General features: G+C 33.3%; 1 protein-coding gene and 1 long non-coding RNA gene across 7 annotated transcripts in view; one reads left to right on the plus strand and one right to left on the minus strand.

Annotated features, from left to right (window-relative positions):
* LOC118184567 (uncharacterized) overlaps window positions 1-27,528 on the plus strand; it is a 761,893-nt gene that overhangs the window by 476,062 nt on the left and 258,303 nt on the right. The gene's annotated exons all lie outside the window — the stretch shown is intronic.
* LOC118184568 (uncharacterized) lies at window positions 20,842-26,202 on the minus strand. 2 transcript variants are annotated; one of them, XR_004757449.2, is made up of 5 exons: window positions 26,129-26,202; window positions 25,959-26,036; window positions 24,482-24,562; window positions 22,101-22,183; window positions 20,842-21,238 (listed from the first exon to the last, which is right to left on the minus strand). It is a non-coding gene; the product is annotated as an uncharacterized LOC118184568 (long non-coding RNA). The 2 variants fall into 2 exon arrangements; XR_015039226.1 differs by having other exon boundaries at window positions 25,959-26,054; window positions 26,129-26,177.

Below are 27,528 nucleotides of genomic sequence, written 5' to 3' on the forward strand. Positions count from 1 at the left end.
ACTGACCTTTTAGCACGGATTGAAAGTTTTCTGCGTATACAAATTCGGTACTTTGTATCTTCAAATAAAAGTGCTTTTCACTGTAAAAAGTCAATTCGTTTAATAGGAGGAAGAAATTATTTAAGGGTATATTAATGACTGTGAAAAGGCTTTACGTAATTTAGCGAAGATTTATAGCATTGTTTTTATTGAATGACTTATTTATTCTCCTAATCAACTTCTGATAATGGTAATCATCTGCAAAATGTATGCAACGATGTATCATTCACTAAAAGATTTTAATTAGTAGTTAGCAGTAACGCTAACCTGAGCATTTTCCTTGAATATAAAACTTCTATAAAGAGCAACTGTCTGCATTTCATTTAACGGAAACCGTACATTTGTAGGTGTATTTGATTCATCTTTTTATTTATATTCCATTCACACTCTAATCCAGTTCATTTCTTATCTGTTGGAGGAAGACGTGTTGCGGGACAATGGAATATAAATTCAGTGGTTTATTGTAGTTAATAAACTTTTTATTTTGATCTTCTTAAAAACAGGTCTGTGAATCACAAAACTATTAAAAATGACTTCTAAACTACTTATTTTGATCTGGAACCTGGTATTAAGGCAAATGGAATTAATATTGCGCTCATCGAAAGCTTAGCGAAATAAATCTTCGAAAACTAGTTGATTCTTTCCTGGTTTTTATTTCGATACGAAGTGATTTTTTTTTTTTTTTTTTTTCTTCCGCGATTTTTCTCATGTGCCTTAATGTAACAACATTTTAGAACAAGTTTTTTTTTTTTTTTAATTTTTTTTATAAGTACAACTAGCACTAGGGAAGACTAATGCTGCCAGGATTGTGGTAGCTTGTTCCGGGTTCATTTTCTGGCGTTTGAACGGGCTGTGAAATGGCTGTTAGGAGGTTTTCGTTGACTTTCTTCATGTGTAGCAGAAATGCGAGTCGGTATCCTTCAGAAAGCCCTCTACGAAGGCATCCCTTCTCGTAGGCATATTAACTTAATGTTGTTTTCCGTGTTAAAAACATAAAACCCATATATTATTACGGACAATAACGCAACTATGTCATCGTAAAGTTAGAATGCAGTATAGCTGTTTTACCGAGCGTAATTTTCTTATTAGAATGCTCGTTAGCTTTAGAACAAATTAAAATACTGAAAACTGGTAGTTCGACCGAAGTTCAGTCTCGGCAAACGGGAAATTTTCGTTGTTTTCCCCACGTATAATGTGACTACAAGCCAGTTTACCTTAAGAAGTCTTCCACGAATTCATCCTTTATCTTAGATAGCTCTCGCGAGCTTTAGCGTATTTTGAATTTATCCAGTCCACTAGGAAGACTTCCATGAAGACATTTATTTTCTCACAATCTAATAAATCCAATCCAGTTCGCATTTTTTCAATAAAAAATCGAGGAAAATATAGACATTCATTACCAAATTTATTAAAAAATAATAGAGATGTTAAATATCTGCTGAAGCTTGATTTTATTGCACTCTTGTTTTAGGTACGTAGTTGACTTACTGAAACGAACTTCCTCTTCCTTATGGTACATTTGGTTACAGCTGGAGTTGGATATACGTAGGAGAAGTGTGAGCGAGAATAAAGAGGTTTTTCTGGGGTTTCTTTTTGGATCGTTTGAGGTTACTGAGACAGGCCTTCTATAAGAGTGCCTTGTTCTCATTCAATTCATGAATGGATTTCTTGTCTTTGAGTATGCTGTATGAAGTCACAACTTGTTTAATTCATTCTTTGCTTGATGTAATTAACTACCCGTCAGATCCTTTTAAGTGCCTCGCGTCTCAACGAAGATTGTTGCTCTTTATCGGTGAGAAGAGGCGCCAACATATTTCTTGACGACATCTTTTCCCCCCCTTTCAGCTAAAAACGAGCTTTTTTTCAGTGATAGGGTCGAGGTCGAAGTTTTGAAGTCCATATTTGTTTGTGCTGGCAAATTTTTATCAGTTACGTCACAAAAATCTCTTAAACAGTTGTTTATGTTAGCAATTAATTATAGAGGGTCCCTAGGTAAACCGAACCCAAGGCAAATGAAGAACGCATGAATTGTAAGGCGTTATTATATAAAAAGGCTTGAGATAAACCGAAGCCAAGGCAAATGAAGCACGCAGCTGTAAAGCGTTACATATTATATAAAAGGCTTGAGATAAACCGAACTGAACATTGGAGACTTCAAACTTGCTTTGAGTTTGGTTTATCTTGGGCCTTTGGATATAAACATCTTCATTTTAGAACATGCGTAAGAAAGATATCTCTTCCATGCGCTCTTATGGAGCAAATGGTTAGCGTATCAGTCTTGCGCAATGAAGATCCCGGATTCGACTTCGATTAGAAGGTAGATTTATTTTCGAGTATTTCTCTTGCTCCTGACCTCTCTTGTTTATCAGCGGTAAAACCGCTCAATACTGATAATTCAACCCTGGTTTAAAAACTGGCGAACAGACTGGCTGCGTAGGAGCTTTTGTTGTTTTCCCCATGGACCTGTGATGTGATTAAGAACCATTTTCCTTTAGAAAGACTTCCACGAATGTACCCCTTTCCTAGGCCGATAACCCTCGAGTGTTTTACCATTGCCCAAGTAACTTTCCTTTTACAGATATATTCTTGTTCGTACATATAGTATTACGTTCTTAAGCTTTAGATTATGCATGAATTTAAATCAATAGAACATACTTTATCCGGTACAAATTTCAGTGTAAATACGCCTTTTTAGCCACTCATTCTTTAGTATTTTATGTACGCTTGCAGAAATCTTTGTAAGGATTTAACTATTGAATGAGGTTGTTCCTCAGAAATATAGGGCGAGCCTTGAGAACTGAATTGACTTCTATGAAATCAGGCTGTGGGGTGTTTTGTTTGCTGATTAATGAATTGAATGTAACTAAATACCTCTAGAAGAATTTTCATTTTAAACGACTAAATAAATCGCTCTAAACTAACACTCCCAGTTTTCACTATGTTTGCGCTTTTCGTCTCTGGTACCATTACTTGTGGATCATTAGGAGGTTAAGTGAACAAGGATAAAATTCAAATACAATCAGCTTAGTATATCTGTACACTCAGTTAAATAACTTCAATTAGACTATTATATGCTTACTTTTGATTTGCTATTATTCAATGTCTTCAAGCCATTTTGCCGTTTTCAGGCATGCGAATCAAACTTTTTTTTTTTTTTTTCTTTTTTGTTTTTTGTTAAAGTTTTGTCGTTTCCATGGGTTAGAGGAATGTTAAGTTAGTAATATGATGACCCTGAGATGTGCTTGATAACTGGTCAGCACTGATGCTCGCAGTAACTCACCTCGCGTGTTCATCACGTCAAGAAAAAAGAAAAAAAAAAAAAAAAAAGGGAAACTTACCACGGAATAAACCTGAATTGAAAGAAAGAAAGAATCAAATTAAATTGAGCGTTGAAAGAATCGTTGTCTTTTGTTCGCAAACAAAGACAGAAGGAAGGAAAAACAACTCTAAAAGTCTAAAAATTCTAGACACATCAAAGAATTCAGAACTATACACTGTTTCTTAGAAGGTTCCGGTGCTGCTTGCGAAAGCGTGACGCTTCACATAAGAAATAGGGGGTGAGGGTGAGGGGTATGTGTGCCTAAGAGCGTGACATCTGCGTGACAAGGTCACGAACCTCGATTCACTCATAAGAGGCGGGGGAGATGGCTAGTTAGCAATGCTTTAACTTTCGCGGGGATATTTTCAGAGATACTTTTGCTCTTCAAAACCATTCCAGATTTCATCAATATCTGCTTAGAACTCTTTCGAAGCGAAATTATTATGCACTAGTATATTTGGGTAACGCCTTGTTAACATCTTACGGGCAGTGGGCCTCATCTATGGGCAATGTCTCTCTAATTTAATCTGTATTTAATCGGCAACCGTATTAATTTATATATTCAGCCATTTATGAAATATAAATAAAGTTACCAGACGTCCGGGATTGACAGCAAACAATCCTGAATTTGTTATTGCATCCAGCGTTTTAACCAGCGTTGTAACCCATCCAGCGTTGTAACCCACCGTTTTTTCTCGCAGCAAACCTTCTGTGGAATCTACTTTTCAGTATTTCGAATATTTTATTGATGGATTTCCCTGTTTATCGTATGTAACGTGGGTACGAGTCAGCTTCTCTTAGAAAGTCCTCCTCGAATGTGTCTGTCCTCTTAAGTAGGTAACCCTGTGTTTTGACATAGCTCGAATAATTCAATCCTATCCAATTTTTGCTTCATCATTTTTCATTGTTGTTTTTACAAAATTTTGTTTGCTGTGTAGCAGTTGTAGACTTTCTTTATTGCTTACGATGAATTATGGTATGTTCTCGCACGTACTGTGTCATGGTGCATATAGCAATAAGTCCAGATCGCAGTTGGAAATTTCGTGATTCGAATCGCGGCGAAGAGATAGGTGATTTTTCGATGCTCGTGCTACGAAAAATTTAGTATGCTTATGCACTGAAATGAAAATTTTTGAAATTTTTTGGATTATCTCCCCTTAAATATGGTAACTTTAATATAATATGTATGACTAAAAAAGGAGTTATCAAGCAAAAATCATGAGCCTCAAGCCGTGTCTTAATTTTACAGTATAGAGAAAGTAAGTAGTAGTTATAAATCATGGCATTTTAAATTTGGATTATGATTAAGGAATTACGGAGCCCGTTATCTGTAGCATTTCTATGGCAGGGTTGTGGAAATAACTAACAATATAGCGTGGCTTACCAGATTTTACGTGGCTAGTGCTTACTAATAATTTAGTTGATGAAATATTCAACTTGGACAGCTTCCAAAGTCAGTTTTGGGATTGAAATAAACTACTAGAAAGCAGTTTTTTTTTTTTTTTTTTTTTTTTTTCCCCTCCCCTCACTTTTCCTGCGTAATGAGGATGTAAGCATATTCCCTTAATTTATTTTCTAGGAAAAAGAAAAAAAAAAAAAAAAAGTCTAATAAATGGCTGTTATATAATTGTCTGACTGAAATAATTTTCTTTGTATTCTGAAGTATGTCCAAGAATATATAAGCTGCACGAGAAGTAGTTTTGCATAGCAGATATTCTTCTCATTTCTTCTTTTTATTAAAAAATTAAGATCACTTTTCTCAAAACGAAATATTTATTTCCTAACATAGATTGTAACTTATAAAAGTAAAGTTGTAACCTAAAGTAGGTTTCTGAAGACGATTTGCATAGTTTAAAATACATTTAAATACATTTTTAGCCAGCATTACTAAATAACCTTAATCGGAGCCTCTATTTGGTGCGCATGGCAAATTGAGGTTTGTCGGACCTTTATGATATTATTTATGATTTATTATTGTCGGACCTTTATGATAAGGTTGCTTACTTATCAACACGAATGAATTTGAATGACCTCACACTTGTCTGACGACTAAATTAATTTTAACGTTACAGAAACCGTCTTTCCAATTTTCTGACTCCTTACTTCATGCTACCAGAAGCATTTATCATCTATGCGGCTTGACGGTGTCGCCGTTCCAATAGACATTTGATGATGGATGGAGACACTGTTTTCAGCAAACGTTAACCAGTATTGCCGCACGTACATCCGTACTTAAGAGACCCGCTAGCGGCCGAACAATTAAAGTTTTTGAATACTGGTAGTTCGGTCCGAGGTTCGAATTCCGCGAACGGGCTGGCTGCATGGGCGTTTTCGTGGTTTTCGCCATCTGTAACGTGCATACTAGCCAATTTCCCGTAGGAAGGCCTCCACGAAGGCATTCCTCTCCTTAGGTTGATAGCCCTCGAAGCTTTGCCGTAATGACTTAAAACCAAACAAATCCTCACTACTTTGATTACTTCCCGTCATTAATTAAGCGCATTCTATGTATTAACTTTTTTTCTGCTTAACTATCATAGTCAAACTAAGTTTTTAGCTATGAAGGTCAACTGAAGTAATTATTTTTACGCAGTCATACTTGACAAAGCTTAAGACAACGTGCTATTTTCGTAGACATACATAAAATCGTAGAACTTTGAACAATCGCTGATCTTTCAGGATTGTTATCATTATTCCATATATTTGCGAAGTGTGGGAAGCCATGTTTGGGGGTTTAAAAAAAAAAAAAAAAAAAAAGAAAAGAAAAGGAACCTTTATAATGCTCGGTCAAAAGAAAATTATCTTAGTGAGGCTTGCTTTTCAAGGTTATCCGCGGCGTTCGATGTAGAGATTAGGCAGGACAGTACTGTTCTCTTACAGTGAGGGTGGTTTCGGTTGTAAGATTTTAGATCTATATCTGAATTCGTCCTTGTTGTCCATCTGTTTAACAGTGTGACGAAAGGGAAGGTATAGTAAGTTATCATTTGAAAACGTTGTGAATTCGTTTAATGCAACGCTGATTCAAAATGCAGTTTGTCGTAAATTTCCATCTCTGTATTATGATTTCAGTGATGAATCAACCCCCCCTTCCTCCAAAAAAGTAAAAGAAGCATTCTAATGGTATATGTAAGCGTGACTTCATGAGACGTTATTTTCATTACAGATTTTGGTCACGCTTTCGTCCGGTCGAAAAATATCGTGATTGGATTGGAGTATCATCGTTCTTTTAGTTTTTCCTTAACTGAGATTAATGATTTTTTCAGTAGTATTATGAAAAATCGCAATCTTGTGAACAGAATATGCTTTCCTTGGGTTTTTAGAAATCTTTGTCAGTGTTTGGAATAAATTTATCATGTGCAGGACTCACCAGCGATCTAGTGGTAAAATCGCCGAGCGTTGGTATTTCGGCCTAGGTTCAAATACTGGCCGACGGGCTGATTACATAGTTTGATTTTTGTGTTTTTCCTCATGTGTGAGTGAATACGAGCCAGTTTTCGTTAGAAAGCCCTACCCGAAGGCATCCCTTCCCTCAGGTAGATAACCCTCGTGCTTTGCCGTAACTTGACCTAACCGAATCCGAAATCTATCATGTGCAGGAATATCAAAGATCTCGATGGTAATTACAGTTCAGAGTATTTATTTATTACATGCTTTGCCGTAAGCACTACACGGAAATGAAGGGATCTCTCGTGGAGGACTTTCTAAGGGAAACTGGATCGTATACACGCTAAATATGGGGAAAACTACGAAAACGCCCATGCAACCAGCCCGTTCGGCGGCACTCGAATCCCGGACCGAACTACTAGTGTTCAGCGGCTTTTACCACTGATGGGCTCTACAATTCAGAGTATGCTTTACGTTTGGAATGACAAGAACTAACATTTCGGTATTTTATATTCATTAAAGGAATTCTGATGTATACGGCAATTCCTCCTGTTTGGCTTGAACAGTCACTTGCATTACACTTAAGGTTCAAAATATGGGTTAATGTCATATACTTAATACAATTCCATATCTGTTACAATTCTCAATCAGGCATTTATGCTTCGATCGTGTTTTAAATCATTGATTACAGCAAAGCATGAAGTAAGTCACTGATTACAGCAAAGCGCTTTATTTTAGACGATGCTTTTGTGGAGGACTTTGGTCTTCCTAGTAACCGAGTGAATAAGACAGCGCTGAATATTGGTCATACGTACCGGGTTCTATTTCAACAGAAAAGACCAGCTGTTTGGGCTCTTCATGGTTTTTCAGCGCTTAATGTGAATGAGAGTCAGGTTTCCTTGGAAAGTCTTGCATGAAAGCATGGCTTTCCGTAGACACTATCACATGCTTTTCCGAATCAATCAATCACACAATGTTGAAAACTTTCCTTGAGAAAAATTGTTTTTATTAGATTAAAATGTTAACAGTCACATGCAACCAATCATTATGGATAAAATCCTAAGATTTGTTTCAATCGAACCGGCTTCCGTGGTTTGGCATCCAGTGACTAAAAGCTTCGGAAGACTGAAAGTTCGCTGTAGTGCTGGAAAGGTCTGGTTGATTGTATCGTTTAACGTTTTTTTCGTACGCAACGCAAATTCAGATAAGTTTCTCTTAGGAAGTCTTCTATGAAGGCATCTCACCATATAAGGAGATACTCCTCATGCGCTCTGTAATAATCAAATAATCCAACTCAGTTTTATTTCGACGTAGATTACGTTTTGGAAATTTAAGTCCTCACTATTGGCTGAGTGGTTAAAACAGCTGACGTTCGATCTCCGGCGGACAGGCATACAAGGTTGGTTTTCATTGTTTTTTCGATGTTATAACGCGAATACGAGCCAAAGTAGCGGACACTAGCCATTGAAGCATTGGCCACTACTAAGGCCGGAAACGGGGGTCACTTTATTATGTAGGCACCTAATAGGGGAACCACTGTTGCCTCCTATAAAGGGGCAGACAATTTACATCCATACTTTCTCCAGGATTCGAACCCAGGCTCTTCGGTACGGCAGTCAGAACCACTAACCACCGTCCCGTCTGGGCGGTGTAAGACAGAAATTTGGCCTTGGCGTTGGATACCAGTATGAATTAGTATTTCAGTTACTGCTGAACTGCAAAAGAAATACAAGATTGATGCTTCTGAAGTCACTTACTTTATCCTTTACCCTGAGAACATAACTTTGACGATTCGTAGTCGATAGTATTCTGTTTAGCTAATCTTTTTATTGTCCTGAAAGTTAAATCAGCGTAACAGGTTAGATGGTAAGGATCCTATGTGACCTGACAGTTTCTCTTTTTTTCTCTTTTTATCTGGTCATGAAATCTGTGCTAAAGTGTCACTGAAGATAATGTCACCGAAGATAGATTGGAAACGGTAATTAAATTTCTGTGTCCGTTCTTTCCCACAGAGTTCGCTGTTATTTAAAACAGTTTACAACTAATGGAAATTCCCATAGTGAATCATTTTCCCATTTAGAACATGTCAGCTGTAAAAAAAGAGTGCGCAAACATTACCGTTTCGACCAGAAATTTTTTCTTGCTTTATTCGAGGGAATGCTATTGTTTAAGATGGGTGCATGTATGTGTGGGAGTTAGTGTTAAAACGTACGGGAGTTCCCTTCTTCATCCCCTCCAGATGACCGCTTGTGTGCTTTATGAGATTGAAAATGTCAAATTCAAATTCGTTGAAATAATTTCTGTTAAAAAGGCGAGCAAAGCTTCTGTCATTTCAATACATTATCGATTTTGGATGAATAATGCTATCAGCCAATCAGCATTTTATTATCGTAAATGATTGTACTTGATGCTGCTGATAGAAAATTGCATTCAAATGAAAGCAGGTGATCGGAATAGTCGAAAACAGATGCATTATTCAATAAATTTCAGTTGCGGAAATAATCCATATCTGTCATAATTTAACACTCATTGCAGATAAACTCTCCACTACCGAAAATTACATTATTCCTGTTCGTTTTCTTGAGAAATCTAAGCAGAGGTGGTAACAGATGTTTCACGTCGCTCTTTAAAAATCTTTTGTTCGTCTCTTCTCAAGCATTTCCATCGACCTCCTTTAGGTAATTATGTAAATTTAGTCGCCGTCTTGAAACAAAAACCATGGTTATTCAAGAGGAATTTTAATCCTCTAAAACTGTAGACGATTTACCAAGCTGTGCCATTGCTTAATACTAATGGGTTGAGATATTTACCTTGTTCGTGCGCCTATGTCCGAAGACTATCAATTGTGTTGTTTCTTTTTCTCCCTTGATTTACTTTTGGTAGTCTATCCCACTTGGTCATTTGTTTTGTTGTTGCTGCTGCTGTATTCTCTTATCGATTTACATCTAGAGTGCGGGCAAATAGGTGCATTTAAAGTTGTACCTGCATTTCGTTTTTATAGAAATTGTGTTTGTGACATTCGTTTCGTATTGTATATAAGCTTTTATTTAGCTCATTCATGGTCTTTGTGATTATCGTGAAAAATGTTACCAGCGATTTTTAGACTATTTCCTGCTCAGCTGTAAAGCTGGAATTCTGCACAAATAGTGTTTGTGACTAATTATGCAAACTGGTGAAGCGTTCACGCATCTCCAAATTTGATTAAAATTTTTTTAAATTTAATGTTGAAACGATTTTTCGTACATATATTCGCTTAACTAACAAAGTAAAAGTATCAGAATTTTATTATTAATTGTGCTATCGAATACAGCGGGGGTGGATATTTTTAATGTAATTTATAATATGCAATTTTTTCCTAATTTCTGTTTTTTTTTTTTTTTTTTTTCAATTTTCGAAAATTACTGTATGTGTTTCACTATTTGAGGTAAAAGTGAAAAAATGAATATTTCTATGTTATTTAATATTTATTTGAATTTTCAGTTAAATAATTTATCGATTTTGAAGCTAAAAAGATGAAAATAAAATAATCAATTTTATTTTTATTTATTTATTATTTTTTTAATAAAGTAAGTTTTTTTATTTGCTGTTGTGACTTATGTGACTTCTCTGACAGTAACATCAGAAGAAGCCCATGAAATTCAAAGTGTTAAGGAGTACAAGATTGTGCCTGTCGTTGCAAGGTGGTACCATACAGGTGGTTGTACGACTTTGCTCAGTTCCTCCCCCAATTTTAATGGAGAGCACCACGGAGCGATGGATCCGAGGCTATCCTACCCCCCTCTTCCTATATCATCAAGCTCTCGAGAAGAATTTCGCTTCGCCGCATATTTAGAGTGCCCCCGTGTTGCACAGATACTATGCATTTACAAATATCCATGCCTTCTCTAGGATTTGAACCTGGGCACTTCGGTACGGTAGTCAACGTCGCTAACCACTATTCCGGTTGGGCAGTAGCTTTTATTTAAAAAATCATACAATAATTAATGAACCAAAAGGAAAGCAATAATTAATCATATACATAGTTTCATGGAAATAAGATATTATACAATTTTCTGTACAAATTAAGCTGCAGTTTTAATATAAATAATAAAAGGGTGGGGTGCTCTTCATAAAAATAATCGCTTGTACTTTTAACAGAACTATTCGATTAATCGATTTCGTTTCTTTTCATTATTCGTGCTATAAAACTGTAGATAAATTTTGTGAAGAGAATTATTAGAGTTGTGCAATTTTAAACTGCAGTATGGAGCTGTGGCAATAGGACTTGCCTCTTTTTTTGTGATGAGTTTTTTATAGACTGTTCTCGTGGTTCTCTTTAAGGGGGTATTTCCTGCCCCCACAAAGGATTCTGAACTTGCAAGGAGTTAAAATTTCCCTTAGCACCTTAACCGTCATTCTTCTATTTTACCGAGTTTCAACCTACTAGTGGATTAATAGTTCAGTTGAACACTGAATGAATCCCTTTTGAACCAGGACCGGAGAACGGAATTGGATTGCTTCGGTTATGGCAGATTTTACGCGAGGACTACTTGCCTAAGTCTAGGGATAATTTCTTTCAAGATGTTTAAGGGAAAGTGTCTCGTATTCACGTTGACATCGGAAAAGTAATGAAAATTCCCATGCAGACAGCTCTTTCGTCGGGATTTGAATTTAAGTCAAACTATTTATGTTTAACGAATAGGCTCCTGATAGGCCTCGGCGAAAGGATTAGCTGCGAAGATGTTTCTATGATTTTCTCTACCTATGTAACGAAAATGCGAGAGATTATCCATAGAAAGTCTTCCGCGAAGGCATGTCTAGTTTGAAGTAGTAGCCCATACGTGCTTTCATATTCGAAACCAACAGACTTCTCACGAGTATCTTCAGACTTACTCTTTGTACCGCTCGAATAACAGATTTTTTTTTTTTTTTTAATGGCTTTTCTTCGATAACTGATTTTTGTAACTTCGTGCACGTTAGCGCGTATGCTCTAGATTCCTATTTGGCATTCTCTAATGCATATAGTTTTAAAATTTTGTTATTAAATGCCTTTGACATCAACATTAAAATATAAATGCTTTAACGCGACTCTCGTAATCATGGGAATAGATATAAATATGACCTGAAACGCACCCATCAATGGATGAGACTGCTGAACACTATTTCCGGGATCGGATTCCGGTAAAGGCATTGCTTGGACAGACATATTGCGGTTTTCAGTTTGTTTAACGTGAATATAAATCACATTCCCATAGAGAATGCGCACCCATTGATAGAGTGGCTAAAGCCGCTAAACCTGACAATTCGCCCTGAGCTACCCTGCGAACGGACTAGTAGCATAAGCATTTCGGTAAGTTCTTCACGAAGGCTTTCTTCCGCTTTAGGTAGGTAACCCCTGCGTGCTTTGCAATAATCTAAACAAGAGATTTGAAATTTATGAGATTTGAGGAAATAATTCTCCCGAGGAATGAATTTGCTGTGCAAAAAGGAATTGTCTCAGAACTTTAGTAACAGACGATATGCCCGCAATTATCATGTGGGCATTCAAATATATTCGTAATTTATGAATTTATTTGCAAATATATGGCAAGAATAATGGCTGTATTTCTTCTGTTTAAAAAAATGCTTTTTAACCAGTTTAAACAAGTCCGCCACTTCTCTGAGCAGGTCAGCGAAACTGTTTATTACTTTCTTTTGAACCGCGACCGGTACGTGATTCGAAAGGTGATCGAATGGGAAAATTTCTTCCGACCTGCTGCTTTTCACCTCTGTTTACCTGCATGTTTTTTAGAGGAAGAATCCCGCCGTTCCGATTTCGAACCGGTAAATGTCGCCTTGCTCTGAATGCGGTACGCTTTAACCTATTTATACAGCAAGTCTTAATTTATTTCAGTTTTGACATGTTTATTTATATAAATTACGTTGCCTTTTCAATACTGCGATTATTCTAACCGAAGTACTTACGCATGTAGCGCATAATCATTCGGCAGCAATGTTAAGGTTTAATTTTGTGATCGAGTGGTGCTACGGTATATCGTTTCGTTATTGAAAATATATCTTTGCAAAAGATTATTTCCATTCAAATAATTTCAGTGGAATATGCATTAAATCCGTGTATCTTATCATACTCGTATTTTCACAGACTTAATTCACATGCTTTTAGTGTTGTATACAGATTTAATCAAGTCGAATATGCATTGTAATGTACTTGGGTTTATTTTGTTGATAGTTCTTTTAAAAAGGCTTTTATAATGCATTCAAACTGATGAACATCATTGTTGAAAGAGAAATGCACAGAAGAACTGGATTTTCTAAAAACTGCTTTTTGTACGGTTAGTTAATAAAGTAAGCAGAAGTGTATATTATATATCTTCTTTTTAAATTTTCTTGCCATTATTTAGCAGTATATTAAATAAGTCAGAGGAAATCTAACCTAAATCATATCAAAATCTAAAGCCAAAGAAATTGCTGATTTTCGTGTATTTCTTCGTGTTTCTCATCTTCTTTTGAGAGACTGATGGCTATTTATATTTTATTCATTTTAGCATAAAATTTCCGATTCACTTTATCATAACCTGCCTCGTTTCCATGTGTATGCAATCATGTGCAATATTCGATGTCAAATTTTGCATTCGTTTCAATTAGAACGATTTAAAAAATTAGGCAGATGATAGTTAATAGAGTTTGCAGGGGCAATTCGAAATTATAGCGAAAAAACGAAATTTTCCGCAGTGTACCTGTTCAGTTGAATTAAAGTAAGTTTTATTGAGGGTCGTCAAAATATAAGTTAATAAATTCTGTGGAACTACAATAATCTTAAACTTAATGATCAGTTTACAGACTGCTGTTATGTATTTCAACTTTTTAAATGGTTTTAAGTTTGGAAATATATTACTTGGCGGATATAGAAATTTCGTACCTTTCAGGATAACTTATCTCAGGCGTATTGTTTGTAATATTATTTGGCATTCTTATAGGAGTGTGGCATCGATATGAATAGAAGAGGCAAAGTCAGAAAACATTTCCAGGTGAAATAATAATAATAAATAACTAATGAATAGAGGTTGTGTGGGGAGCTTAGAGTAATCTATGAGGTAGATTTTTCATTCCCATAATAATTTACTCATACTAGATTTTTTCTTCTATTTTTAAGTGTTCTGAAATTACTTGCGCATTTGATGCATTTTTTTCATTAATATTTAAATTCTTTTCGATATTGAAATGGATATTTAGATTACGGGAAAGCTGATGACGGTTATCTGCCTAAAAAGAGGAGTGCCTTAATGGATGACTTTTTAAGAGAAGCTGGCTCAAATTTATAAATTATACCGTATTAAATTCAACTTTTTTCTAATTACTGAATGTTGTAATTTACCACTGCCTCCTCGGTAATGAAAATCTCTCCTGAAGCCTAAGAGTAGAATTGTGTTACGTACAATTTTGTTCTGCTTTCTAAAGCAATGTATTTAGATTTCAGCAAATTTTTTTTTTTTTTTTTTTTTTTTTTTTTTTTTTTTTTTTAAGTCTTAAATAGATTTTACAATCGTTTTCGTTTACACGTCTTAAATACGTTTGCATGTTAGGCTATGAAAGATGTCCACACCTTTTAGTTTAGCAACCGATATGTTTATTTCGACTTAACACGACCCACCTGCACATACTTTCGTTTTAAGAGAAACCTAGATAACTATGTAGAACTTTGATTCTGAGCATCCCTGACCTTTTAGCTAAAGATAAAACCTGAGCCATTTTGTAGTGTCCCGTCCTGAAGAAGAAAATCATGTTATAATGGATATATAGTAAATAAAGAAATATTTGTGGTCCGGTGCTTGCTGGGTTTTTAAACTGACCCTCTTCCCAATAATTGTAAGTAATTAATTAATAATTAAAGATCAGTTTTCAATTTTAAATGCATATAAACGCCTCTTCCTTGGAAAAAAAAAAAAAAAAAAGACTTCAAAATTTTCAGCAACTTATCAAAAATTGTATCCCTATCCACACTTTGGGAAACACTTATCTTCGAACTAATTAAATTTTTTGTATAGTTACGAAAACTTAAATTTGTTTCTATGGAGTGAACTGGTAATCTGAAAATTAATATTGTGTTTGGATGCAATTGTGCAAAGTACAGGGCTTAATTTCTAAAATTAGAAGTGTCGGAGCCCTACAGAAGACTGTCAACAGAGAGGAACAAAAGTAAATAAATAAATAAATAAATAAAATGACTATTAAAATAATTATAATAATTAAAAATTATAAGATTAATTTATGATTACTCAATTAAAATTTATCAATTATTATTTAATTAAATAAAAATTAATTCATTTTTAATTAAATAATTAAAGATTAAGGTAATTAAATAATTAAAATAAAAAGTAAAGAGATAAAACTAAAATTTAATAAGCGATTTTTTAATAGAATTTTATTGTAAAAAGAAATTTTCGAGATCAAATTTCTACTAAAATTGTTATTCAGTTACATAAAAGAAGTGCCGGAGCCTTCATATTTAGGACTCCCGTGCGCTCTGCCTAGAATTATGATTTATCTTAAAAACTAAGAAGTACCGGAGCCGGGCTCCGGCGCAATTTAAGCTCTGGCAACGTACATAAGATGTCGAGGTAATCTATGTTGACTTTCGCAGGGATTTTCGATTCGTTCTTCGTGATGCCAAATTGTGTCAAATGAATCAAGAGTTAACGAATTATTAGACTTCATTTTCTAAATATTTTTTATTATTTTGGATAAAATTTCTGACTGACTGCTTGAATCTTTTAAAGAACAGAACATTCTATTTTGAAGTCTCGTATGGATTTACAATATTTTAGAATCCTTTGAAAGTATTTTTTGCTTTCGTGCAAGTCATGAATCATTACAGCTGCTGATATATTTATCTTTTAGTCACTTTTGCTTTTTTATGTTCGTTTAGTTAATTGAACAATTCGTGAGCTGCCCAACAGTTCGTGCGAGGTATAAAACTAAAGTCAACTTGCAATAGATGTTTTGCTTGTGTGGCATTTGAGTTATGATTGATGATACTTGTCGATGCATTTCTGATTACACTTTCGAAGTATCACTAAGTCTGCTGATCAGCTCCTTGCCAACTTGTCTTCAAAAGGTGTATCACGCAGCATCAAATTCTGAGAACTTAATTAACATTTCAGCCTGATGTATAAGTTTTAACACTTCTTCATATTGCAATTTTAATGGTTTGTTGTAGATAAGACGCAATAAGAAAAACTTTACGATTTTTATCTGTCTATTAGTTGCCATCAGGCAAGAAAATCGCATCAACCTGCGCACTGGGCGGGATGCTGCACTATATCGAATATAGCAATCATCAGTTCCCCTTAATTGCAACTGCATATTTTGAACGATGGATATGCAGAAGAGTAAAAAGGAAGCATGTTCCGGTCACGCAAGCTGGCGAGGAGTTAAATATTTATTCATACAAATGAATGTTGATATTAAATTTTGTAAATTAAACATTGACTAGTCTGCTCATGATTTGGCGACCCCATGGCTCGGAAAATGCAAATTCTATTATTTTTAACCATGTTTAACAATAAGTCAAAAATCAAACTTGAGAGCTAATTTGTGCATGACGAGCCACAAGTTACTGAATCATTTTCTTTAATAACTGTGAAGCAGGCAAATAAAAGGTGGGATCAAAATTCAGGATTACTCAGAATTCCTAAAATTTTTATGGTTATAAGCAAGAAGCAAACTGTTTTGCCAGTAATCGAGACCTCATAGTCTTCCATGTTGAAAATGAAAGGAAACATTTTGCTATTTCAAAAACATATGACCCATCAGTGCGAAAATTGTGAAATATCAGTTGTTTCGTCCGCGATACCCTTACTATGAACGGTTGCAGTGTTTTGATGGTTTTTCCCATCATTAATGGTTTTATAGTCTCCCAAAAAAGCCTTTCGAGTTTCAATTAAGGCCATCTTGATGGGATCTCCCTTCAAGATGGCCTCGGTTTCAAGCCCCCCCCCCTCCACAAATTCTTTAGACCAGTGGGTCTCAAATTTTTTTCTAGTGGGGACTGACCCACTAGAAATTACATATTAGAATGTTCTGCTAACCACTACACTCTTGTCCTCTTCGAAAGCAATTTTTTTTTAGCATGTGCTACTACCAGTAGACTTACATTTTTAAAATGCAATTGAATAAAATTCGTTTAATTTTATGCTGGAATTAAGTAATTAGGTTAATAGAAGGGAATCTATATTTGCTTTTAAAGGCCCTTCGTGCTTTGGATAATCTTCATCTTGTTTACTGAAAATTAAATAAATGTGCGTATTCACATTAATGATATGGATGAGCCTACCATTTCTTGCGTAGTTGTTCTATGTTTGGATGTATGCTGGTAAGAAGGCTGACTAAAATCTACGCCAAGCATAATGTTGTTGCTTTGGCTAATTTTTCACATAAGGCCACCAACGACCGAGCGATAAATTCGCTGAACACTGGTAGTTTGACCGGGATTATCGAATCTTGGCAAACGGGCTGGCTGCATGGGCGTTTTCATGATTTTCCCCATGTGTAACGTGTGTATGAGCCAGTTTCCCTTAAAAAGTCCTCCGCGAAGGCATCTATCCTTACGCAGATAGCCCTCGTGTGCTTTGTCATAATTAAAAAATAACCCCCCCAAAAAAACTTATTTTATTTTGACGTGTTTCTCTCTTTTCTTTACCATGGTAATCGTACTTTAAATCCTTTATGATTTCCATCTGTAATTTCGAAACTCTACGATTTTCAGGTATAGTGTCATAAACGCAGTAAATTTGAATTTCATTTTTTGGCTCTTTTGGTAATATTGGAGGGCCATAAGTGCAGGCTTCGAGGATCACTTTTGGTCCGCTAATCATAGACTGAGAAATGCTGTCTTATTGAGATAACCATAGTATTTTTGACTATAATTAAATAATCCTATTATATATGTAATGACAGATATGACCTAGTTTCACTTTGAAAATTTTCTTGGGTAGATAACTTCTGAGTGTTTGCAATAAGCTGCCAACCATAATCTGAGAAGAATACTGCGACTTATTCACCTTTTTATTGAAGCATGGCTTAGACTGAATGACCTCTTCTTTTTCTTTATGCGAACTTTTCATCTCAAGAAGAAATCTGAAAGAATGTTTATTCAAAAATACACCAATAGATAACCGAAGAACTATGAAGAACAAAAAAATATAAATCTTAATGGACGAGGTTAGGAAATGCACAAATTTTTCATTGCACATAGATAGATCTAAAAATATAGTTTTCCGTAAATAGGTTTATATAAAAATTAAGTATTAAATTTAATCAAACAGTCTGTACTTATCAAAATTTTGTTTAAAGTAAGTGGGTGATTCGTGTGTTCAGTTTATTTATGCGAAATTTTTGTGAAAAAAGTGTTGAAATTATATTCCGTTTCGTTCTTCGCAACTGGCAACTTTCTGTGTGAAATATTCTTTTCAAAACATAAGGCAGGATGATAAAAAGGAGCGGCTAAAAGCCAGATTAAAGTACTTCAAAAATTCAGCATAAGACCTGATGGAATGAGTTTTCACTTGCGGATTTTCACTTGCATTTATATCGAAATTTATTTCTTGAGTCTCTATAAGTTATTTAGGAAATGTCAACAGGTCAAAAAGTATGACAGCTCTTACGATAAGGTTTGTTTTCCTTTACAGCTTTCTGAAAATATATTTAATATGAAATCCACTTCCATTTTATACATATGTCTATTACCTTTGACGTGCCACACTTAAGCTTCTGGCCTTTGATGTACATGTTTACTGCGTATATTGCTTGGAAGGACGTTTACTATTTCTGTTTTTTAATCTTATCAGATCATTTTAAACTCAAAAACAGTTTGCTGTTATCTGTGAATGATTGACTTTACAGGCCGTTAAATGATCAAAATTTTGAATTCAAGTTCAAATTTCCGTGCTCTGCCTAAAAAGACTGAAAAAATAGTCTCATAAATTTAAATCGCTTTTTCCAAGTTTGCGTAATGTTTCCCCGTTTTCATGGAATACATGTATCAAATGGTACACTTCACTGTTCCTTTGTAATTTTGCCAGGAGAGCAAATATTTGTTCTTGTCGTAATTTGCTTTCTCTCTTTGCATTAGGTATCTTCTTCATCCTTACGACTGCACGTTGATAGCTTTTGAACACGTTTGTTTGCATTTCCTAGCACAAAGTTTTCGTTAAATATGTATTGTAGAAGCTACTAGTATTAGATATAGTCTTTACTATTGCGTGGTTCATCGTTTAAAACTCTGGTAGCCTGAGGGTATTCACTCTAAATTCGAAAGAGTCCTATCCGACTCTAAAGGAGTGATATCCCACCTCCCTCTAATGCCAAAATGGCACCAACCTCGAAGGAGCGATATTTCACTCTAGTAAAAAGCGGTCCGTTTTCACACAAAAACAGGAGTGACCCTTTCTTCGTTCGCTCTTCTTCGATAGTCAGATATCGCCCGATATTCGGGTGAAACCACACACATTACAAGGAGTTATAATAGTCTGCTCACTCCTTGATGGTGCGATTTTTATATAATTATTTTATAAGCAAACTGAAAATTGGTATTTGCTATGTAAACTTTATAGCTGATGTATTGTTTTAGATATCTGGTTAATATTATCTCTTGAAAAAAATATTTTACACTACTTTTTAACATGCTATTGTGATTTTAATTATCTGATATATACATCTGTTTTAGATTTGCTACCTATGTACTTACTTAAACATTTATTGGCGATGAGATTTCTTTCCAGATCTAACGAAATATACATATAAAAAAATTGCATCCATATTAAAATATTGGAAATTCGGTGTAGTTAACATTCTGAAATACTTAACACTATCACTTCCTCACAGTACTTCTGATGTGAAATTACTTTGAACTTACAGAATATATTTTATTTTACAGAAACATGGCTTTTACCTTTATGTGTAGTAAGCAATAAAAATAAGAACGTCAATGCAACTTATATATAAAAACTGGAATAGCAAGATATTCACAATGAAAAACTTAACTTTTGAATAAAAAATAAGGTTTTTCAGGTACTTAAAACTTTGAATAAATATTTCAGATATTTTCAAAATTTGATTTGAGAAATCAAAAAATGCTTAGTTTCATAAAAGAAATCATTTTAGATGAATCATATATATATATAGTGATATACATTCTAAATTTTGTATACATATTTTAATTTAAAAAAGCAAATTATGCTTATTCACAAGATTTGGGCACGTAATCATGTAAATTGTAAGCTAAATTTTCCACTAAATAATCATTCTAGTTGGAAAAGTAATTTATTAAAAATAGTTCTTGACAAATTTTATAATGAAAATTTGAATGTGTTAGAACAGCTGATCATATGTGTCAGTAAACCTGTATCATAATCTGATAGATTTAACTTCTTAAAATGCTACTTATAAGTGACTATATTAATACAATTTGTGAATTGATGTTACTAGTAGTTTGTCTACTTGAGCATAATATGCATAAAAAATCGAATAATAAATTTTAATATACATTGAAGTAAGAAACAAATGCGAATTTAATTTCCCTTACATGAAAACTATTCAGCTTTATTTTTAAAGTATGAGATTCAGAAAATAAGTAACCATAAAATACTCTCATGCTATTGTTTTTAGCTTCATATATTGCACAAAATATTGCAAAAGAAATGTTTCTATTTCTTATTACATAATTATGAAGAGCTTAAAATTAATTATTACCCCAAATTATGAATAAAGTCTAAAATCTTCAGTTAGCTTGTTACGCTTTCTATTTTTGAGAAGTTATATGCATACAAATTCCTATACATTAATCATTACAGGTGAATAAATGCTTACATATACTTTTAGACTATAACTTATTTTTATATATGCTAATTCCAAGTCTCATTTGGGAAAAATAAAGTAAATTTTAAAGTGAAATAATATGGATTATAGCTCACATGTGTAAGCTAAAAATTCATTTTTCATAATTCTGCTGAAAATTATTATGTATTTCATTTATTGATTAAATCCGAATAGGAATCATTACCATAACTGCAGAATTATAATAATTTCAATGAACAAAGTATTTTAAATATAAGTGAAAACAAGCATTGCATGAAAAACTCTTTATTAGGAAATATATGTACATATATATATATAAAAATGGAAAATATGACACTAAAATGACATTAAAAATATGAAATGTAATGCATGTACAAAATGCAATAAATTCAGACTCGAACATGTATTTAAAGAGTCCACACAAGCTCTAGGAGTGCTGACATTATACAAAAGGCTTGCCACAAAATTATAAAATTTTGTTGATGTATGTGCATATTGAACGCTAAATACAAAATTAGTTTTAAATAGAATGTCAAATGCCTTCATGGCATGATTTGGGCATGCTTTTAAGTGATTTACTGCTTTAATATAGAATGAACTTGTAATACACACTATAATGGGCTGTTTATTCTGAGCTGGTCCAAGAGATTCCATGTCTTCTATTCCCTGAAAATAAATTTCTTTATTAAGAATACATCCATTACCTATCTATTAGGACAAGTCAAATACCAATGAGCCATACTAGAAAGTTTATCTTTCCAATTAAAAAATATCGCCAGAAAATTTTTTCTTCTTTCAAAAATAAGTAATTCCTAGTAATTTTATTCACATAGAGGTCTTTTGCTTTTAGTTTCTGTAAAAATGCAGTATAAATACATATAGGAATATGTAAATATTATATTGATGCAAATATAAAATAGGATAGCTTATCTGTGCGTTGCTTCTTAATGAAAAATGTAATAAATAATGTACATAAAAATGTAAAAAGAACAAACTATATGGAGAATTAGTCTGTCTTTTCCTTATGAAAACAAGCATCATCCCTTCATAATAAACTATTGTTGTTCATAATAAACTATTGTTATTGTAAAGATGTTTGTTCTTGATTTCATGATCGCTATAGTCTGGCTGGAAGTGTATCTTTTGAATTTCACCTTGAAGCAATTTTTCCATCCCTTTACAAAAAAAAAACTATGTTCACTGTATATACATGCATATATATGATTAGTGTCATGCTTTAGATTTAGATCATATAAAGGCATCACACATATTACAAACCATCTTATTCTCTCGAAATATTTGCTAGTATGTAGGTGACATTCAAATCAATGCAATTCCAATTCTACAGAAATTAGCTAAATGACCATGCATCATCTATGGGTACAATAGTCGAAAGCAGCCTGAGAAGATGAATTTTAGCCACATGAGGCCAAATACATTCACTGCTGTAAAATGGCTCATTTTAATATAATCTGCCCTCTTAAAATGAAAGTTAGTGCAAAGCATATCAAAATTCCTCAATACTTACATTTAGCAAATATTAGAAGTGCAGAATTTGGATTTTTTTTTCAAGTAACAACCTGATGCTAAAATACTTGCTTTGCCTTTACCCTACAAAAATAAAAATAAAAGTATATATAAAAGACATATACTGGATAAAAATTGCATGTGAAATGTAATAATTAATTGAAACTATATAAATATCACACATGAACCTTTCAAGATAGAATATGTAGCAAATTTCAAAGTATATTCAGCTCAGCTCACTTACATATAGTATCAATAGCTTATTTACATATACATACACTGCAAACTAAAAATATTATCCTATGAAAAGAATTTTATAGCTAAGCATATGAAATTATTTTTTATGCATAGACTTATGCCAAATATTTACTCATTAATAATGAATAAAGCCTTTTTCCCTCTTTCTTTCCAATAATTTTAGCTGAGCAAAAGTTCTGTGAGCAAAACTAATGCTTTTAGGTCATCTATATATATATATATATATATATATATATATATATATATATATATATACACGTTTATTACAAAATGATTACAAAAATATCATTAAAAAGGCCTTTGGCACTAGAGGCACATGCATTTACCGCTTATCTTTAAGAGCCAGAAGGAAAAAACTATAAGCCATTTAAGAATAAAGACCAATGTGAGTAATAGATGCAAAATTACTTTACTCTAGGTAATTAAAAAGTAAACAAAGAAAAGTTTTAAAGTATTCTATCATTTATAATCCTAGTTGAATTTTTAAAGATTTTTACCACTGAAATCAGCAATACTTGGTACCAGAAGATCAGGGTGTTTTGTTTCCACATATTTCAAAATTCTTGGGACATAAAAAGATGAAAACTGTATCTTTTTAAATGAAAAAAAATGAATGGTCAGTCCTTGGCCATTCACAACATAACAGCAGCGAAAGAAAGCGAGGAGGCCGCAAGAGAATTCTACCAGCTTTGTGCTTTTGCAGCGTTTACATTTACTAGATTCTTTGCGGTAGTGTTTTCGAAGGCAGGTGGAAGGATGGTAACTTTGAACTTCTGCCGTTCATAAAATTTCAGAATGCAGTTCCAAATACTGATATACATCTGTAAATTTTTTTCATGACTGTTGCGAGAAGAATTTTGCAAAGTACAAATGGATTAAAAAACACCTAAGACTGAGAAATTGTACCATACTGTCTACAAATCAGCTGATAGAGTAGTAAATCAAACTTTTAGAATACTATTAATGATTTTGTGTATAAGGAAAACAAACGAAATAGTACTTTACGGTATTAGAATTAATGTTTTATTTCAAAAATAAACCCAGATATTTTGTTTTTATATATATCATTTTGACATTTTATAGACTTTTTATTGTGCACTGAGTGAGGCAGCAAGAACTCTGGCTACACCTCTAACAGTGTTCACATAACTTAGTTATTGAAAATGTAAACAAGCTGTGTTACCTGAGTCTTTAAATCCTATCTAAACCAGAAAATGAATTCATATGAGTTTATTAAAATCAGGTTACTTACATTTCTTTCCTACTTTAAAGGACTGTGGATAAGAAAAGGTTTATAAGACTTGTTTGATACAACAGTAGCTTTTGCTAATGTAAACAATTATATTATTTTGAACATTACTTCATCAGATCCTCACTCATTTTAATATCACTAGGAGAAGATAATAACTAATTGAAATGAAAAGGCAATAATCTTGAAAAGTAATAAGTAAATGTCATTAGTTTAACTTTCTAACTATTGAGTTGATGTATATGAATTAATCTATGAATCATTTTAAAATTATCATTTAAATTAGTATATATTTCGACAATTTTGAAAGTATGCCTGACAAGTTTTCTTAGAAGGGGGAAATAAATAAATAAATATAACCCGCGAATTAGGTTTTCTCCCGCAATAGAAGGGAGGGGAAGCTGTTTTTTAATTGTGCATTCTATTATCTGTTAATAAAATAAGTTAATTTTTTAAATATGATAGGCACTGCCACAAATATAAGGCAATATTGCTTAATTTTCATATTATAAAATAAAAATGCATCAAACATTTAGGTTTTATGGCTTACATATAAAAAGTCGTTTTGTTTCAGTTGAAATAAAAATGTTTAGACATAGACGAATTTTACTATTTAATTAAGTCTGAAAAAAACATGCCTTACATTTTTTAGAAATAAATACTGTTTTTTTTAATTTTCTTATTTGCATTAAAAGAAATAAACATTTGGTGTACATATTATATATTGGCATATACGTATATTTGTCAGTAAATACATATTTAGCATAAAATAAATACATGTATATAGCATATAAAGTCAACTGAATATCTGGAATTTTCAAAAATCCGGACTAGGTATAGTTTTTAATTTAAAACAGAGTAGAAAATAAAATTACCTTTTAGGACATTATCAGCATCTTCGGGAACTTCTTGCAGTTATAAAAATCTGATAATTTTGAACTATCATGTAACGCCTCCTGAAAAAAAAGTATTTTATTGTGCTACAGTTTAAAAAAAAGACAAGGGGCAGATAAATTTGACAATTTGCTGTGGCACAAGTATTAGGAATATAGAACCTATGTAGAATGGGACAAGGTACTAAAATTTTATGCTTGGTCTTTGATTGAAAATGAATTCTCATTAAATAGTTATCTGCATGAATTACCTGGAATATTTAATAATACAATAGTTTTCAGTTTGTCATCAGAAAATCAAAACTTATTATTTTTTTTAAATAGCTGGGTTTTTTTTTAGTCCTAAGGGGCAATTCTCCCAGAAGGACTGTTAATTTCGTTTTGGCATTTTGCATATATTTTGCATTTTGCATATTCACGATATGTTTCATTTCAAATTGCTGCCACCAAACATTATATTTAAAGAAATTAAATAATGAAGAATCTGCATGAATGTATGTATGTTTCTCGCATTGTAATAAAACAACGGTACCTAGAGCCAACAAAATTTGAATAATCTTCCATAGAATATGGGCATGTGGAAGCCCTAATTTGAATTTGAAATTGGTTTTATTATTTGCTTTATTATTTAATATTTTGTAATACTTCAACGAATTTTTGATTAACAAAGTAAACAAGTAAACGATTTCAAAGCGAGCAATGGCAAGACTGTACGAGTAAAAAAAATATATATATATCTCCATCTCGCGAGTTTCTGTATTGGAAATTCTAAAGATATGTTCATTTTAAAATTATTTTGTGAGATTGCTGTTGAATGTTTTTATGGTTTAAGTGCGAAGAACGTGATATTTAATAAATAAAGGTAACAGACAAAATGTTAAAAAAATGCTCCTTTGGACGTAATTTAAAATCTGAAAGCTTTCATTTTTTTTAAAGAATGCAAGATTTTTTTAAAATCGTAAACGGAAAGCCGTCTTAGCAGCTTTATTGGCCTCCAGGACTTTTAAATGTTCAAGAGGCCTTAGTTACAAAATATAAGTTTTAGAATGCTGATATGACCCAGGTAGTGCTAGTATTTATATTTTGGAAAAATTCAGCTTTGCAACAGCAAATGAATTTTATTGTCACAAACTATAAGCAGAATTTATAAAAAATGAAAGTTAAAAATCTATTAAAAACTACTAGAAGCTGAAAACGATATGAGTTCAATAGAAAATTCAGTAAAGTATACGGTTTTTATTTCTTCCAATACTACCAAATAATTTACACACTTGTGTTATAAAAAAAAAATCAAAACTTTAGTATGCATTTTTTTTTTTCCCACCGCTGTTCTTCCTATTTGAAATAGGAATGCATGCAAAACTAAATTTAAATAATAAAATTCGATAGCTTTGTGTAAATTGTTCAAAAATAAAAATAATGTTAAGAATTATTTACAAAAAGTACCATCCATACGTACAGCTTTCATTGTGTTAGCAGTCCGTAATAAATAAAACTACGTTACAGCATTACACTCTTAAAGCAAATTTACAGACACCTAAAAAAAAAGAGCAAACTAACTACAATTTATAATAATTAAGATATTTATATTAAGAAATAATTGTATATATATTTTAAAAGCGAACTTACTTTTGGCAAAGGAGCTGTATCCATTGTTACGACTGTCCTCGCTTGAAATGGCGCTTAGCCAAAGAACGTTCTTTGGCTTAGCAAACTTGTTTGGTCAGTCTGGGTGGACGATGACAAGACAGGGGGTCGTCCTGCTCCTTCAATTCACTCCCTTCCCCAAGGTTATTATTGCAAGTGGGAAACATGTTCTGCTACCAAGACAGTAAATTTGCGTTGTTTGACACGAAACGGAGCGAAAACTGCTGTTACCCTCCAAATCCCACTCTGCGAGATTTAGAGTGTTATTTCCAATTGTTTTCGCTGTGGCTTTCGTTTTGGAGCGCGCGTAGCCTAGTTAAACACGCACATATTTCTAACTTCTTTGCCTGTTTTTTTATTTCAAACAAACAGCCAAGTAAGATAAATAATCTCGAATGAATTGAAAGTAAATCTGGATTAGATATCATCTGTGGTTTTTCCCACTGCTTTGATTTCAATTTAAATGAAAGCTCAAAATAGAAAAAGCCCTTTGCGATGGTACTTCCACAAATGTATTAAGCCTTGAAATAAGGCTAAGCTGTTGTAGCTGGGAAAACGATGAATTAAAAATGTCTGAATTTGGCGCCACACCGTTTAATGCGTGTTATTGAACTGCAGCGAGGATGTGGTTGGCGCTATTTGCATTGTGCGTTTATTTGCTTAATAAATTCTCTGATGCATGGTGATATAAATAAATGTGACCTCTCTTGAAAGAGCAGAAATTTCTTACGGACGAATTTTTGACGATTTGTTTCCTTCATTCAGTGGATGTTGGTATCGAAAGGTCGTAATGTTAATCACTGCATCATTAGCATATTTATTGACCTCTTCCATGTTCATTAACATTGCTTGAGTTTCTGCTAATTTTATGTTACAAACTCGTATGCTGGCTCTTATCCTTTAGAAACTCATAAATTTAATGAACTTTCATTATGCTAAGAGTTCGATAAATATGGAAGTTAGCGAGACTCGTGACTCAAATTTGTGCTCAAAAGCAATGAGAAAGGCTTGGTATTGTCTCCTAGAAAAGGGATGGACTATTTCAGACTCAACTCGTGCTTCAGTTAGTTCATCAATTCGTCTTTTAACTGGACATAATTGACTTGCTGTTCATACGTTTTAAATAAGAAATTCTTCAGAGTGCTTTGCGATTTTTGACAGCCCATAGGCAAAGAGCATTTAAGCTAGAGTTCTAAACTTAACAGTTCTAATTCCGTATCCCAAAAGTAAGGAGGAACTTAGGTTAACGGCTTAAGTGCCGAAAGTTAGGTATTTGTAAATAAATAAATGTGTGCGCTTTAGAGCCACACTGATCTCAGCTATAAAATAAATGCACTTGAGTTATCTTAAATGAGAGTTATTTCGCTTTCTGAGCTGGAATA

The sequence above is a fragment of the Stegodyphus dumicola genome, chromosome X2 (assembly GCF_044657685.1).
Source record: "Stegodyphus dumicola isolate Sdum_Otavi_A_Nest chromosome X2, ASM4465768v1".
NCBI lineage: Eukaryota > Metazoa > Arthropoda > Arachnida > Araneae > Eresidae > Stegodyphus > Stegodyphus dumicola.